We start from the raw sequence: 14,992 nt of genomic DNA, 5'->3' as shown, positions 1-14,992 counted from the left end.
ATCTCCCAATCATTAAAGAACAGCAGATGAGAAAGATATGTGCTAATGGACAGCTACGGTGTGTTTAGTTTCTGCGCATGTCTAGTGAACAGGGTAGGCACTAGAGGCTCGGAGAGGGGTGGTGCCACCACCGCCGTATGTGGCGCTGCTCACATAGAGACTGCACACATGCCACTCCCTGTAGCTCACGTCACGTGATCAGTCACATGATGCACCACATGGTCTGAGTCACATGATTTCACAGACCATAACCTCGCTGGAGCTGCCTACTGCAACCCCCATCATGGGATACAGTGATGCGAATCGAGTCCAAATCCAACCCTTCCACATTAAGTTCATTGTGTTCAGAGGAACACGTGTCCCACAGATAAAAGCAATCTCAGGAATACCGCACATCACTATGTCATCAGCCACCCTAGAAGCTACCAATGCAGGTCTCTATGGAACAAGAGAAGGACAGAAAGCATTGCGTATTCACTTCTTCATAAGCAGTCCATGGGGCAAGCTATACATTCAAAGTTCATTTATGCACTTAGAGGGACATAAAAATTTCACTTATTAAGCTATATAATCTTAGTTATGTTGGATAATGCACATTTTACCAATACACAAAGAATCATAGAATCATAGAATGTTAGAGTTGGAAAGGACCTAAAGGGTCATCGGGTCCAACCACCTGCTCAAAGCAGGATTCACTAAACCATCCGAGACAGATGTCTGTCCAATCTCTGTTTGAAGACTTCCATTGAAGGAAACGCACCACCTCTCGTGGCAGCCTGTTCCACTCTTGATCACCCTCGCAGTCAAATTTTTTTTCTAATATCTTGTATCTTCTCCCTTTCAGTTTCATTCTATTGCTTGTCGTGTTTCCATGTGCAAATGAGAATAAGGAAAATCCCTTAACACTGTGGCAGTCCTTCAGATGTTTGTAGACAGCTATTAAGTCTCCTCTTAGCCTTCGTTTTTGCAAGCTAAGCATTCCCAGAAACTTTAGTTTCTCAGTGGAACATAGGGTGAGGAAGTCACTGGGAAATCTGGATGCCCTGTCATGGGCCTCCTGTATGGTGACAGATGTTCAACCTCACAAGTTTGAGCAGAGGGGGTATGTGAAACAGTGACCAGTGTCATATGCGAGGGTCGCTATGTGTCCCCGAGGATGTGCACAGAAGCATATTGAGGCTGCGGGACTGCATTTCAGTCACAGGCATAGCTGTGATTGCAATGCAAAATAAAAGTGTTGGTCTTGGGCAAGCTATTTGTCCAAGGCAGATTTAGTAAAATCTGCCATGGGCTTTTATTTTTGAAACGGACTACAGGATGGTGGGGGGGGGTGGTCCGTTTCCTCTCCGGCCAGGTTTTCCAAGTGGCCTAAGGCCACAGGTTCCTTGTAAATGCCCCTGCAGCAGCAGAGGGCTGGGTGTGCACGCCCCTTGGAAGAAGCAACTGCCAAATGGCGCTTGTCGTCCTTGCCCCTTGGAAGAAGCAACTGTGAATCGGCGCTCGCCGGGCGTTCTGGGGGGGGCTCCACCAGCATTCCACATACTGTGCACAGACCTGATGCACCTGCATCTTTCTCAGCTCTACAGCAGGTAATACTCTGTTAACCCCTTCATTTATTTGCTTGGACTGTGTCCTTTCTTTTCCCTTTCTGCTATTAATGTGGTATTTATTAGTGCTTCCATCACTACCCAGTACTAAATAGCAAAATATTTGTATTACTGGGCGTGTACCTACTGACCATTCTTTTAGGGAATTTAGAAATTTGTGGCGTTTAGATCCAACCCCTTTTTCCCTTTCTGCAGCATACCCTCACTGTGCAATTAATTTACTTATATATTTATTTATGGCTACATTGCAGTCAAATCATCTATGATTATATATGTGTATTTATTAATGCTGGCTAACCTCCCCCTGTAATTGGAAGTCCCTATTGTCTTGTGTTTTTATTGAAAGTGAACACCATGTCATGTTTGATGAGCCCTTGATGTGCTTAAACAATGGAAGCCCCCAGAAGTGACCCCATTAGGGCAACTAGACCTCCCAAGAAATTTAGATGTGTGGTGAGCACCTTGAACACCCAGGTGCTTCACAGAAAATAATAACGTATAGTTGTGAAAGTAAAAAAAAAATTAAATTTTTTCCACAAAAATGATTTTTAGCCTCAATTTTATATTTTTAAAAGGGTATCAGGAGAAAATAGGTCCCAAAAGTTGTGCAATTTCTCCTGAGTACACTATTGTTTGAGCACACGGTAGGGCTCGGAAGGTAAGGAGTGCAGACTTTGATGGAATGGACTGCAGCATCATGTTGCGTTTGGTGATCCCAAGACATGCCTAAACATAGAAACCCCCCACAAGTGACCCCATTTTGGAAACTAGACCCCTCAAGGAAGTTATGTAGATTATGCTTAGCACTTTGAACCCCAAGGTGTTTCAAAGAAGTTTAAAACGTAAAGCTGTGAAAATAAGTTAAAAAAAAAAAATGGTTTCCACAAAAATAATCTTTAAGCCCCATTTGTTTTTATTTTCAAAAGGGTAACGAGAAAATGTACCCCAAAAGTCACTGTGCAATTTCTACTGAGTACACTGATACCCCATATGTGGAGGAAAACTTCTATTTGGGCACAAGGCAGGGCTTGGAAGGAAAGGAGGAGTGACGTTTTGGAATGGAGACTTTGATGGAATGATCACATTTGGATCACATGTCGCATTTGGAGAGCCCTTGACGTGCCAAAGCAGTGGAAATGACCCTAAGTGACTCTATTTTGGAAGTACACCCCTCAAGGAGTTTATCTAGAAGCATAGTTTTATAGTAATAATGCTTTTGGTTTTACTGGTGTATGAATTTATAATGTGGTGGTATGTGTAAGTTGTGAGGAGCACATGAGATTATAAAAGTGTGTTGTGTCAACAGGGTAAAAACAAATTTTATTAATTTGTGGACTTTTGGTACGCTTTGAAGCAATCCTTAATGCAAAGGCCATGTTTCTCAATGGTAAATTGTGACTTTTCATATTACCCTCTTGTAGCATACTCTGCAAGTTTTCGTGATAAAAACACGCTTGTTGTTCCAGCTCTTTGGTTAAAATATTCAAAACTTATTTGAATTAGTAAAACATAACAAGCTACTAGACCAAACTATGGTGCACACTGGCACAGAGAGTGATGCGTTTTGATCGCAGCAGCAATCTTTCTGAAAGCTACTACACCTGAAAAGCATAAATATTTTAAATGACTCAGAACCAATCAATTATCCAAATACATATCACATGGTATGTAATGTAACTATGAAAAACAGACAGAGTGCAAAAAATCATACAACATGCAAAAAATCATACATGTATGATTTTTTGCACTTTGTAGTAGCTTTGATAAAGATCGCTGCTGCGATCGAAACGCGACGCTCTCTGTCCCAGTGTGCACTATAGTGCGGTCTAGGAGCTTGTCATATTTTACTAATTCGAATAAATTTGGAATATTTTAACCAAGAAGCTGGAACAAGCGTGTTTTTCTCATACTTATCTATGTCTTATCAGGACGTAGTTCTGCGCACCTTCTACAAGATCGGTGAGCTGGCTTTTCTCCTTATGTTTTTGTGATTTTCCTTTCTTCGCCTTTTGGGGAACCTCACAACACAGGCACTATCAGTTTCAGAAGTACTGGGACCTTCACCTTCCTGAGTGCCAAACATTAGGACATTGATGACTACCTCCTCAAACTGAAGGAAGGTCACCGTATTGCCTACAGATTGAAATAGCACAAAAGCATTGTACATTGCCATCTGTACTGCTAGGAACGGCGGAATGCACTAAATAAAAATAAATAATAAAGTGCGTTCGCTGCTCGGAGTCCACCGTGCAGTAGGTGTTACACTGCTTCTAGGTAATGACAGACGAGCAATATGGCGGTATAATGCGCACGGGTTCAACTTCACCCGAAGTGCGCAGAGCGGGCTCTGTTCACACACAGAGGCGCCGCAACAAAAACATACAAAAACGCTGAGCCTGTTAGTGTCACAGGCCTCAGATAAATGCACACACGGTGTCAGGTCACAGGAGCAGGACCTAAGACAGAGGAGCTGCGTCCGTCTAGACCTACCGTGTGTACGGCGTCGCTACTGCGAGCGCCAAGAAGGGCTGCAACTGCAGTGTGGCGTAGGACACTGCCGCTGGATGACACAGCTACAAAGCAGGAGCAACGTCGTACGATAGCGCAGAGGTGCGTTGTGCACAGTGGCCTAAGGCTTGCCACTGACTGGCGCTGACTGCTGAACTAATTCCCTATCCACATGCGTAATATCAGAGGGAAGGGGTTTCTTAATAAGTCAGTCACCACAATCATATATCCATCACCAATCACACAAAGCAAGTATAGTCTATACTAGTGCATGGCCGAACGGTCATGCGCGCTTTTTATAGCCGTGCGGGACCTTCCAGATCTCCGAGATGGACCAATGAGATCTGGAGCAGGACCTGGGCACATGACTCCCGATCTCCAATGGGAGATCGCCTCGTGAGCATGCCCAGTAGGAGCACAGAGGAACTTAGTCTCTGGAGCGGTCTGCTGCAAAGTAATCTTCTCTGCAGTAGATAGACAGCAGGAGACCGCAGGATTTGAGGCTCTGGATTCCTGCAGCACAGACGCAGAAACCAGACGCCTAACATGTACAGTGTGTAAGTGAGATAACAGGTACACAGGATGCAGTGACGAGCATGAGACAGAAAAAGAGTTAAAGGGTTTATTACAGGGAATACTCCACGCAGGGAAAGAATGGGTTGCTAGAGAGTAAAATTGAATAATATATCGAGGTAAAAACAATTGTTCATCAAACAGGTATACTTATCAGTCTGTTGGTTTCCGGGCTGTGAAGGCTTGAAATTCCAAGGTGGCGCCCACGCAAGGGACGCGTGAAGTCTCTGGCGTGATCCTGAAGGAAGTTAAGGAACTGTCTCTCGACGGATATGGTGTATCCTGGCTCTCCCAGACGAAGCTCTGCGTTCCCGGGATGATGTACGTGATGTGGCACAGTCCGTGAAACCGCCGGAGCGTAACTCAATTCAGCAGAGGAGGTGGGGGTGAAACTACCCGGCTCTGTATGAATCACCAGGTCAGACTTAGGCTGCGCGCCCGCGGCAATCAAGGATGCAGTGGACCCATATAATTAATTTTGTCTGGAGGCCTGGACGGGTAAACCTCTCTGCTTTTTTGCTGTTTTCTTGTATTATTGGAGGATTTTTAAGTCCTCTTTTTGTGCTATTTTAGTGAAAAATTGATAGGCATACAAGTTTGACTGGGCCACCATAACATTTATTATTTCCTTGTTGAAAAAGAATTTGAAGAAGTCAATTTCAGTGAGACCTGTACATCAAATTGGATTCCTGAGCTGCCGATGAATCCAGAATAACAGGCTGATAATTTTAGGGGGGTGCAGTCCGTGTGGAATTGATTGCTGTAGGGGTTGCCTGGGTCCTAGGGCTCCTAGCTGGGGGTTCTTCCTCACTAGATGAGGAACAGAAGCCTCACTGGCTGAATCTGTGTCGGAGGCAAGGCGCTTGCATGCCTCCTCTGGTGAACAGCGTCTTCTTGATGAATGGGTCATTTTAATTTTATTTTTCAAAACACTGGGGATGTGTGTAAGTGGTGCTTTTACATGTGTATTGTGTGGGGCTTGAGTAAAGGGGACTATTTATCATAGAAAAGTAGAGTGCAAAAAAGGAAAAGGAAACACTTAAAAGAAAAAATGAAAAGAAAAATCAGATGTAAAAAAAAGGTTTGCATATAGAAAAAAAGAGTGACGTTCACTACACTAATGCCCTACCTATAAATTTACCCGATGATATTCTGTTTTTGCAAAAGAAAAACGAATGTCAGTAACACTGTAAAGTTTGGTCCCCTAACGCACTCGCTATAAATTTAAGCTGCAGCGCGGAGACCGTAAATAGCTGCCCCGTATATACACTTGTCTTTGCGGGAACTCCGCTCTCGCAGAGCAGTTTATATATGACACGTCTGGAAGGAGTTACGTGAAAATGTTTGGGAGTGGTCTAGTCACATCCCAGACCTTAATCCCATTGAGAAGCCAAGGTCAGAGGTGAAGATTGCTGTTCATCAGAGGAATCATCCACCGTGAAGGAGCTGGAGCAGTTTTACCTTGAGGAGTGGGCAAACATCCCAGTGACCAAATATGGAAAGCTCTTAGAGACTTATCCAAAGCGGCTTCCAGTTGTAATTGCCGTAAAAGGAGGCTCTAGAGAGTACTAACTTTATGGGGGGGTGAATAGTTATGCACAATGTAGTTTTCAGTTATTTTGTCTTATCTGTTTTCTTTACAGTAAAAAGAAACCAGATGTTCACAGTTGTAGGCATGTTCTGTACATGAACTGATGCAAAGCCTAAAAAACAAAGAAGAAAATGCCAGGTTGCGTGGAAGCAAAACATGATCACTGCCAAGGGGTGAACACTTTTGAAAACCACTATGGACGCCTCACTGACCAGACAAGTCAATGTGATTGTCACAAACGCTATGACACACGAACCAATGGTCTGTGTGAAATCCAAGGTGCACACTCCCCCAAACCTCCCGGGTCAGGAGTTTCCAGGAGCCGTGGACACAAGACTCCTGTGTGACGTAATTACACGGACGCTCAGTCATGTGTTACACGCGGGCTCCTATATGTGTGCACCCGACAGCCATGACGGGTGATGGCACACAACGGCTTCCCGTTCTGCAGACTCTGCTCCACAGTCACATGGCCGCGGATGGAAGGAGACACAAAGGGGAGACGTGTCGCACAACAGCGGGCGGAGGTCAGAGCTCACACCGGCAGCACAAGCCCCGCACAGCCCGCCGCCTCACACACTAACCAGCGCTGCCAAGTCGCTAATTACAAAAGCAGGCCCCGCCCCTGTCTCTGACGTCACCACCTCGGCCTGGAATAGTCGCGCAGTGATTGGCCCTCGCTGTAGCCGGTCACGTTGCTACACTGTTTACATCCTCTCAGCTGTTCACCCCCCAAATCTTCCCAGAGTGCACCGCGCACATCAAAACAAATACCGAGTCCGGGCACTCGGGCCTGTGTGTGCACCGCAGTGCCGTGCCCGCCGCCCGCACCCCCCACAGCCACCAGCCCACAGCTCCCGGGCCGCAGACGGAGCCTGCACGCTGCTGTGTACGAGCACGCCGGCCTGCCGCTCATGGTGAGTTGTTGGAGTTGGGGAGATGTCGGTGTCTCCTCCCTCCTGCAGCTTGTGGCGCAGTTAGCGGCTTCTCCTCGGCTCCCCGTATGACGGCATTGTGCGGGCAGCTGGCGCACATAGATCGCGGGCCTGTCGCGCAGCTGTCAGGTGAAGCCGCGGCTGCTGATGGCGGCGGCAAGAAAACTTTCCTCCTATTGTTATGCAGTGGCCTTGTGCGCAGAGCACGCGCAGCTGGTGACGTCATTCATTTGGTGTGACGTAATGTGGCGGATGACTTGTGTGTGACTGTGATATGGGTGATGAGGAGGTGCAGGCTCAGCCATGGCAGCCAAGCAGCTCCCTGCTCTCATGCTCTGAACGACTGCAACATGTAAGATGGGAGTTGATTGGTTGGCATGCAATGGGGTTAGAAAAACATGGCTGCCTCCTACAAAGAGGGCTCCGCTCGTGTCCCGTCCGTGGGAGCGGGCTCCGCTCGTGTCCCGTCCGTGGGAGCGGGCTCCGCTCGTGTCCCGTCCGTGGGAGCGGGCGCCGCTCGTGTCCCGTCCGTGGGAGCGGGCGCCGCTCGTGTCCCGTCCGTGGGAGCGGGCGCCGCTCCTGTCTATGGGTCCTGTCTGGTATTGCACCTCAGCACTACTGATGCGCATAGGGTAGAGGGGCAGTGACACGCTGTGTACAGGTGTGGCACAATTTTGGAAGAAAGCAGCCATGCTTTTCTAATGTTATCCATCCCTTGGTAGCTATTATAATAATGACAATTTATAAAGTGCGTAACAATGCCGGACATCATAGTGCACAGAAATGCTGCCTGTGGGCCCCAATACATCAGCAAGGATCCATAAAGTATTAAATGGCAACACATAGCACCACTGCATTACAGGTGGACCGTGAGCGAGGAAAGCAGTAAAGCTGTCACATTCTAGTCCGGTCACAAATGCTGGATTCTGTGAACGACGAAAACTAGACGGACCTCATTGTGCTGATCTGAACCTCTGGTGGGGTGGAATAAACGAAGTATAGAAAGCAGGTTTGGCCGCAGCAACTTGGCCACAAAATCCATGTGTGCCACAGGCAGGTTTGTGTCAGGTTTTTTTCAGTTTACAAAGTGACGCTGAGCTGTCATGGGACAAAGGATGGTGACGTTGGGCTGTTGCGAAATGAAGGCTGGTGACACCAGGAAATTCCACCACACTTGTAATATAAAAAATGAAAAAATTGACTAAGTATGGAATGGACAAGGCAACTGTTAGGTGGATTCATAGCTGGCTTAGTGATCGGACCCAAAGAGTGGTCGTAAATGGCTGCACATCCAGTTGGAAGAAGGTCTCAAGTGGGGTACCACAGGGCTCTGTCCTGGGCCCTGTATTGTTCAACATCTTTATCAACGATTTAGATGAAGGAATTGAGGGTAAACTGATTAAATTTGCTGATGACACAAAGCTAGGAGGGATAGCTAATACTAGAGAAGAGAGAGAGAGGATTCAAAAAGATTTAAATAAACTGGAGAAGTGGGCAGCAACTAACAGAATGGTTTTTAACAGGGAGAAATGCAAAGTACTACATCTGGGCAATAAAAATGAAAAAAGCATATACAGAATGGGAGGAATAGGGCTAAGTGACAGCACATGTGAAAAAGACTTGGGTATACTAATAGATCACAGACTGAATATGAGTCAACAGTGTGATGCAGCAGCAAAAAAGGCAAATGCAATTCTAGGATGTATTAACAGAAGCATACAGTCTAGATCACGTGAAGTCATTATTTCCCTCTACTCCTCTTTGGTCAGACCTCATCTGGAATATTGTGTCCAGTTTTGGGCACCACATTTTAAAAAAGACATCAACAAACTGGAGCAAGTTCAGAAAAGAGCGACCAGAATGGTGACCGGTCTGCAAACCCTGTCTTATGAGGAAAGGTTGCAGGATTTGGGAATGTTTAGTTTGCAAAAGAGAAGACTGAGAGGAGACTTAATAGCTGTCTACAAATATCTAAAAGGCTGTCACATTGTAGAAGGATCAACTTTATTCTCATTTGCACAAGGAAAGACTAGAAGCAATGGGATGAAACTGAATGGGAGGAGACACAGATTAGATATTAGAAAAAACTTTTTGACAGAGTGATCAATGAGTGGAACAGGCTGCCACGAGAAGTGGTGAGTTCTCCTTCAATGGAAGTCTTCAAACAGAGGCTGGACAGACATCTGACTGGGATGATTTAGCGAATCCTGCTTTGAGCAGGGGGTTGGACCAGATGGCCCAGGAGGTCCCTTCCAACTCTACGATTCTATGATTTCTATGATAAGGTGGTTTCTGAGCTCCAGACAAATAACTTAATTTCACTAGGTGATGAGGGGCGCTGGGGCCGGGCTTGTCGTGGGGCGCTGGGGCCGGGCTCGTCGTGGGGCGAGGGGTAAATTCCACAGACTCATAGTTTGTTTTCTGGGCCCTGGACAGACTCCTGCAATCACTCTGTGTGTGCCCTGTCATAGTTTCCCTTTATTCCCAGCATAAGTTGGTGCTCACATTACCACAATATTGACAGTTGCGATCACGTGCCGATTAGATTACTCTGTGCTTCTGTCAAAAGTACATTGAAAAAATCGGATGAGAATCTAGTCGTCATGTTACAACAACTGTGAGAATTACATAATTGTGGTATTGAGACCAACAACCCACCCTGGAAAGTAAAGAAGGTGTGATGGTGTTCATCGCATTCTGCCGGGATTTGGCGATCTGCAGTGACCTAGAATAACTGCAGAAATGTGTCGAGAGCCCAGAAAACGCCTCTAAAGACTTCAGCAGTTCATTATTTTCAGTGCTTTATAGCAGAGTGATCTGGAGTCTCAAAATCACAGGTCATTGTCCGTTTCACGTTCTTCCAACTATCTCAAGGCCTTGTCTGATATGAAGCGCTGTGTGCTCATTGGCGCAATATAGAGCATGGTTGTCGTGTGATATTCCCATGTAAGAACAACAATAGATCTGAAAATATACAAAAAAGTTTAGTGTCTGCTCACCTCCTCCTGGAGCGCACGGATCCTGTTGTGCGGCAAGTTTTCAGAATAGACCTGCACTTATGTGTCCACTGTATTCATGAGCACAACAGTGAGTCAGGACTGCGCCTCTGGATACCGGGGATTCATGGCCATGAAACTACTGTATTGGTGATATTGGAATATTAACCCCTTCTAGTCAGTCACTTTTGACAAACCCTTTTTTTTCACCTTTTTATTGTCATCCTCCAGGAAACTTAACTCTGTTATTTTGTCAGCGACTTAGCCATGGGGTTTGTTTTTTTTTTTTTTTTTTCGGAATGAGTTGTATTTGGCAGAAGAATCATTTTGTGGTACATATAACTTATTAACAAACCTTTATTAACTCTTTATCAGGAAGGATATTAACGAAATAGCAATTCTACTATTTGCATGTTCAATTATACTCTTCACTGATGCACAAAGTATTAATATTAGAGCTGTTTCACACATCAGTGGCTCCGGTACGTGTAGTGACAGTTTTCCCACGTACTGGAGACACTGACATACATAGACCCATTCAAATGAATGGGTTTATGCAGATGTCAGCACGTTTTCACGGACCATGTGTCTGTGTGCAAAGCACGGAGACATGTCCGTTTTAACACGGCCCACAACACGTGCTGCACATGTGCAAACGGGAAACAGTGTACACTGTCCTCCGTGAGGACTGACTGCCTCCGGGGAAGAAGTGGCTACTGTAAGCCACTGATCCCCTGCATGTGGTGCTGAACTCGGCTGTCATTCTTCCTTGCTCTGCTGGCAACAGCTTGAGCAGGGAAGAATGAATGAAAACATACCAACGTGGTGTCCCCCTTATTTTTTTAACCAACCCGGCAAAACTAACAGTGCGGGCTGCTATTCTCAGACTGGTAAGGGGACATTGATCTTGGGGCCCCCCCCCACAGCCTAAAAACAGCAGCCCGCAGCTGCCGAGAGTATTAGATGCGCCTTTTCTGGAGCTATGACAGGTTCTTCCCACTTGTCCTGTAGAGGTGGCAAGTGGGGTCATAAGGGGTTAATGTCACCTTGATATTGTAAGGTGACATTAAGCCCTTAGTAATGGAGAGGTGTCAATAAGACACCTCTCCATTACTAATCCTTTAGTAAGTAAAGGGTTAAACACACACATTAAGAGTAAAGTCTTTTAATGAAATAATACAACACACATTTTTCCCATCTTTATTACACTGCTAATCCCATCTGGAAGCCATTGATCACCTGTAAAAAAAAAAAAATTAGCAATATATACCTGTCCGGCGCTCAGTCAAGTCCCACAGCGTAAATCCATCTCTGGGGGTTGAAAAGTTTACAGGTGGAGCGGTGCTAATGCAATCGCTCGGGCTGTAAACTACTGGGGAATGATTGGGAAGTGGCACACACAAGCTCGGTGACGTCACTGAGTCTGTGCTCGCTGACTGAATGAACTCCTGTGACCTCACCGCCATCATTTTCCCACAATGCAGATGAATGAAATGACAAAAAAAATCCAACGGGGTACAATTTTTTACGACTTGCGTGTCACGTTACCCTGGAGGTCGTAATGCGAGCGGTACCCTAAGGTTCTTGATGTTCTCGCATTGTGGCCAACGTTGCCACTTAGCACCAGCCTTTTTACTCCGAATTCAGCTGTTCTGATTTTCTTTTTGTGAAGTTTGAGGTTGACCTGTGTAGCACAACTACGGTCAGTGTATTTTAAGCTTTCAGGACCAGACCAGTTTAGCCGTTTGTATTATACATTGATTTAGAAAGTTTTTTTATTTGCTGTGCCATTGATGTGACTTTTTTTTTTTTTGCAGAGCTTTTTTTTTCTCCAGTCTTGATGAGGGGGTGGGATGGATTGCAAAGCGCATGACACATTTAGAGACACCGCTACCACTGGCCACGAATTTGAAGAGCGGAGGCTGCTTCTCCATTTGCAATTTTTTTTTTTTCTATTTGACTTTTTTTGCTCAAAATTTTTCAAAATGGCATAAATGTCCTTTTATCTTTGCCTTTAACCTGCTTCCTGACTTTATGGTTCAAAAATGTCGCACAATTCTCTAAAATGAACTAAGAGGAGAAACCAGGCGCACCAAAATGTGTAATGGAAAATATTATATATATAATATATATATGAAGGTGCAGCAGCTGACACACATGAATCAGCAAAAGAAGTAAAAGCACTGCTGCAAAATTGCGCACACTAACGCAAGGAATAGAGTAATTATAAATGGACTTTATTAATACACAAAAGAAGGCATTAAAACAGAAGTAAAATCACATGGCCATAACATCCATGATTATCTGCAAAAATAACATAATACATAGACATAGCAATTATCATATCAAAAGATGTATAAATATATACCCGGCAACATGTATAGATAAAGCCCGGTATCTCCTAACTCTAATGGCGGCTTCCTGCACACTGGAGTACTATTGAGGATCATTCTGTAAGGTACGTTAAGCCTTGTTAATTGCTATAAAGGCACTTCCACCGGCTAAACCGTACGGCGATACACGTGGGGCCACGCTTAAGGGCTTGCACCCATGATCTTGCACCTTATCTGCGGCACATGACCTTATAGCGGTAAACACTTTATTATTGCCCACCGTGGTTCCTTGTGTGCCAGGCCATGCACATTGCATAGGCTTGGTGTTTGCCATCTTTTGACCAGGGTTTATTGTATCCTTAGTCGCGGTCTTCACCTTTAGGAATTTGAATGTTGCTAGGAGCCTTATTTTGGCTCTATGGCTTTATTTATTATGGTATGTTTCATGACTTTACAACTCTATATCAGTTCTTTATAGGTTCTATTACGTCCTCATGAGCCATATTGATAGGTGGGGGCTTTATCTATACATGTTGCCGGGTATATATTTATACATCTTTTGATATGATAATTGCTATGTCTATGTACTATGTTATTTTTGCAGATAATCATGGATGTTATGGCCATGTGACTTTACTTATGTTTTAATGCCTTCTTTTGTGTATTAATAGTCTATTTATAATTATTCTTTTCCTTGGGTTAGTGTGCACGATTTTGCAGCAGTGCTTTTACTTCTTTTGTTGATAAAATTCTCTAAAATGTTGAAAAATTAGTGTCAAAGTCCCAAATAATCGACCGAAAATATCTAGAAACTAAACTTGGCTTCCATTGAGAACTTTGGAAAAAAAAAAACCCTGCATGTCCTTGGCAGCTCCCATCCACAATGTTAATATGTCATGGAGCCGCACTTTTAATATCCACCTATGTAGTTCTATAAATAAATCATTTGGTTGAAAGGTGCTGAGAACTGTAGATGTACTGGGGACAGCCTTAGTTCACACCTTTGTTAGATTTCCATTACGTCTGCTGCATTATTTTAATTAGAAATAAAACCCCGTAATCTTTCAAAAACCACTGGGATTGGGGCAGATCATGTAGAAGACATTTTGGCCCTGTATAACGCTCCATTACACGTGTTGGAACTTTTTACATAAAATTATGAGCTGGATGGAGAAATGAAGGGATGCAGCACTACTCCAACCCCGTGGTGCCTTTTTGTTTTTTGGATTAACGGGGGGTCTGACTCCCACTAATGATAGTGATGGCATAATCTAGTGATAAGCCATCATTTTATAAGATGGAAGTTACTCATGGAAGAGACTAAGAAAAAAAAATATAGTGAGAAGCACAGTATTTGTCAGATGTGCTCTGAAAAATGGATGTTAACTTTTTTCTAGTAGCCATGGACAGCTGCTCCACAAGTATCTGCAGAAAGCTCATGGGAGAAGCACTTGTCTTAACATATTTTTTGCATTTCAAAGACATAGGCTCTGATTTATCAAGGCCGGCATTGTTCACGCTGGTCTTGATGAGGAGGGGTGCTGTAGTCTGACACTCCTGATTCATGAAGAGGTGCACACCTCTTAATCAATCCGGCGAGTATGAAAAGTATGGCGCACCTCGCCACAAATGTTATTCCACGTGACGACTGGATTAAGATTTGTGGTATAAGAAATACTGCTGCTCGTCATGAATATGACCGTAACGGATTACCATACTCCCATCCTGACCCTGCTCCACCTATTTTGTCGGAGCTGGATGAAAATGTTATAAGACCGCCAAAAGTTGCAAAATCTTATCTTAGCCTTACGATAAATATTTGCATATTTTCAAAGCGTTTTACCCCAGAGCGCTCTTGTAAAAAGCTTCAATGAATTGGGCCCATTATTAGTAATAATAACTATGCCAAAACCCCTTTATCTCAGGGCAGAATATAACCCTGGATTTGACTAGGTTGTCTTGGCCGAAATGGAACGTCTGCGGTAACTATCACGGCAGACTGCTGAATTGTGGTAGTGTGTGAGGCGCACACTGTCCTGATTTCCTCCGTATTCTCCATGTGCGTGGGTGGTGACAACATGTGTCCGATAATACTAGTGGTTACGTGCCAATTAGTCTCAACCTGCGTCTGTCAATTTTTTGTTTGCTATTGAGAGAAGCTGAACGTGTCTATCCTGCTAATTGTAACCGTGTATACGTCAGACCCTCAATTCTGCATTCTGTAAGCACAAAGGATGACTGCAGACTATAGATTTCAACAAAACTATGTACCAAAAAGCAAACTTCTAGATAAGGATTGTAAGTCTGTAAACTATTCCAAATAAATAGACAAAATGTATTAATTGGAATATTTGAAGCTGATGCGTGATGCCTAAAATAATACTATAGGAATTAGTGATGAGCGAGTATACTCGTTCCTCTGGTTTTCCCGAGCATGCTCTGGTGTCCT

General features: G+C 44.4%; 1 protein-coding gene across 2 annotated transcripts in view; it reads left to right on the top strand.

The window, feature by feature from the left end:
• The first annotated feature begins 6,672 nt into the window (after positions 1-6,672).
• PCMTD1 (protein-L-isoaspartate (D-aspartate) O-methyltransferase domain containing 1) overlaps positions 6,673-14,992 on the top strand; it is a 43,186-nt gene continuing 34,866 nt past the window's right edge. Inside the window, exon 1 of one of the 2 annotated variants that reach the window (XM_073583790.1) lies at positions 6,673-6,806. The gene's annotated coding sequence lies outside the window, so the exon portion shown is untranslated. Of the gene's footprint in view, positions 6,807-7,006; positions 7,197-14,992 lie in introns of those variants that run through there. The other variant, XM_073583789.1, reaches the window with a different exon arrangement.

Source organism: Dendrobates tinctorius, unplaced genomic scaffold, assembly GCF_039654945.1.
Source record: "Dendrobates tinctorius isolate UK_male_01 unplaced genomic scaffold, ASM3965494v1 ptg000081l, whole genome shotgun sequence".
Lineage (NCBI taxonomy): Eukaryota > Metazoa > Chordata > Amphibia > Anura > Dendrobatidae > Dendrobates > Dendrobates tinctorius.
Note: the sequence above shows the minus strand (reverse complement) of the source record. Positions and strands in the feature narration are given on the sequence as shown.